Source organism: Otolemur garnettii, unplaced genomic scaffold (assembly GCF_000181295.1).
Source record: "Otolemur garnettii isolate 467f Iridium unplaced genomic scaffold, OtoGar3 scaffold00017, whole genome shotgun sequence".
NCBI lineage: Eukaryota > Metazoa > Chordata > Mammalia > Primates > Galagidae > Otolemur > Otolemur garnettii.
The window spans coordinates 5,865,032-5,867,709 of NW_003852412.1; the positions used below are offsets into that span (position 1 = coordinate 5,865,032).

At 45.8% G+C, this 2,678-nt stretch overlaps 1 protein-coding gene across 1 annotated transcript in view; it reads right to left on the bottom strand.

The window, feature by feature from the left end:
* The window catches only part of LOC100947954 (survival motor neuron protein-like), a 19,043-nt gene that overhangs the window by 11,750 nt on the left and 4,615 nt on the right, over positions 1 to 2,678 (bottom strand). The window lies entirely within an intron of this gene.

The window sequence follows — 2,678 nt, forward strand, 5'->3', positions numbered from 1 at the left end:
CGTCATTGTTATTTGGCAGGCCCGGGCTGGATTTGAACCTGCCACCTTAGGTGTATGTGGCTGGTGCCTCAGCCACTTGAGCTACAGGCGCCGAGCCTCTAAAACCCTTCTTTGCAAGCCTTCTTGCCTTTTTTTTGAGGCAAAGTCTGAATATGTCGCCCTCGGTACAGTGCCCTAGTGTCACCGCTCACAGCAACCTCAAACTCTTGGGCTTAAGGATTCCCCTGCCTCAGCTTCCCAAGCAGCTGGGACTATAGGCACCCACCACAACACCTGGCTATTTTTTTGTTGTTGTTGCAGTTGTCATTGTTTAGCTGGCCCGGGCCTGGTTCAAATCCCCCACCCTCGGTCCATGTGGCCAGTGCTGGAACCACTGTGCTACAGGCGCCTTGAGCCACCTTCTTGCTTTCAAGCTCTCTGTAACATTAGACCCTGTAAATCACCACTTTCTTCTTGATATTCATGGCCCTATGGATGATATAGCAATGTAGGGCCCCAATGGCTTTACTACTTTCTCTGATCAAATCTCTCTCTTTCCCCTCCCTCCCTCCTTTCTTTCTTTTGTATAAAGATGGGGTCTTGCTGTCCTCATGTGATCCACCCACCTCAGCCTTGCAAAGCATTAGAACAGACATGAACCATGGTGCCCAGCCTCTCTGATCAAGTCTTAAATTTAGACAATCCCAACAAGAACTGGCCATTTTCTGTTCACCTGCTTAAGGTCATCTATTCTAATTAGTTCAATTACAACAGTGTGCAAACAGCCTTTCAAAACTATTATCCAGCTCTGACTTTCTCCTTAGTTCAGCCCAACATTTCCACAGGTTTACAGATACCTCAAACTCAACATGACTAAAAGTAGGTCAGGTGTGGTGGCTCACACCTGTAATCCTAGCACTCAGGGGGCCAAGGTCTGTGGATTACTTGAGTTCACAAGTTCTAGACCAGCCTAAGTAAAAGGGAGACCCCGTCTCTATTAAAAATAGAAAACCTGGCTTGGTGCCTGTGACTCAAGTAGCTAAGGCGCCAGCCACATACACCTAAGGTGATGGGTTCAAATCCAGCCCGGGCCTGCCAAACAACGATGGCTGCAACCAAAAAATAGCTGGATGTTATGGTGAGCACCTTTGGTCCCAGCTACTTGGGAGGCTGAGGCAGCAGACTTGCTTAAGCCCAGGAGTTGGAGGTTGCTCTGAGCTTTGATGCCACAGCACTCTACCCAGGGGGAGAGCTTGAGGCTCTGTCTCAAAAAAAAAGAAAATGTCTAGAATTCAAGCTGCAAAGATGATATAGAGCAGCGGTTCTCAAACTGTGGGTCATGACCCCTTTGGACTGTATTAATGGAGGTTCCTAGCATCAGGAAGTCTGAGAACCACTGACATAGAGGGCTTTTTTTTTTTTTTTTAAGAGACAGAGTTTCAAGCTGTTGCCCTGGGTAGAGTGTCAATGGCATCACAGCACATAGCAACCTCTAACTCGCAATTCTCTTGCCTGAGCCTCCCAAGTAGCTGGGACTGCAGGCACCCACCACAATGTCCGGCTATTTTTTTGTTGCAGTTGTCACTGTTGTTTAGCTGGCCCAGGCCGGGTTTCAACCTGCCATCCTAGGTATATGTGGCCGGCACCCTGCTGACTCAGCTATGAGCGCCGCAAGAGGTTTGATCCTTATTATGTTACAAGAGTATGTATGGGAAGGAAGTAAACACCATTTATATGCTTGGTGCTTTTTATGTTCAGTATGAGTGTATGCTGTGTATGCGCAACAGAGCCTGGACTACTGATGACCCAACATTCAGGGATAGAGGTATACACTATTGATGACCCTGTATACTTGGTGCTCAATAAGACCCCAGATTGCGAGGGGGAGTAGTTGATGTCAGATAACTGTGTAAATGTCTTATCTGGGCCACAGTACGTGATGACACTTCCTAAAAAAACTGTATATTCCTACCATGAAGAACACTTCATTTGATATCTAGCTTAATAGAATTTGGGAAGAGTGAATTAATTTAATATATAGAGAGCACTGAGAACAGCACGTAGAACAACATCCACACTCTGCAAGTGTTAATTACTGCACTACTGCTATTTGTTTTCATCATTATTTCACTAAAGGCTTATTGTTCAAAATTGCAATTCAGACTGTCCTTTGCCTACCAATGTGAATGAGAGGACTTCTACAGTTTGACAAAATGAAAAAATATTAAAAGGAATAAATGTCTAATAAGAGTTTATGCCAGGTGTAGTGGCTCATGCCTATAATCCTAGCACTCTGGAGGCTGAGGTAGGTGGACTGCTTGAGCTCATGAGTTTAAGACCAGCCTGAGCGAGTGTGGGACCCCATCGCAAAAAATAGCCAGGCACCATGGTGGCTGCCTATAGTCCCAGATACTTGGGAGCTTGAGGCAAGAAGATCACTTGAAGCCCAAGAGTTTGAGGTTGCTGTGAGCTATGATGCCAAAGCCCTGAGAGTGACAAAGTGAGACTCTGTCTCAAAAAAAAAAAAAAAAAAAGTGATATCCTGTCTCTACTCAAAATAGAAAAAGTAGCCAGTGTCATGGTGGGTGCCTATCGTCCCAGTTACTTGGCAGACCGGGGCAAGAAGATCACTTAAGCCAGGAATTTGAGTTTGCTGTGAGCTATGGTAATACCACAACATTCAACCTCAGGGCCACAGA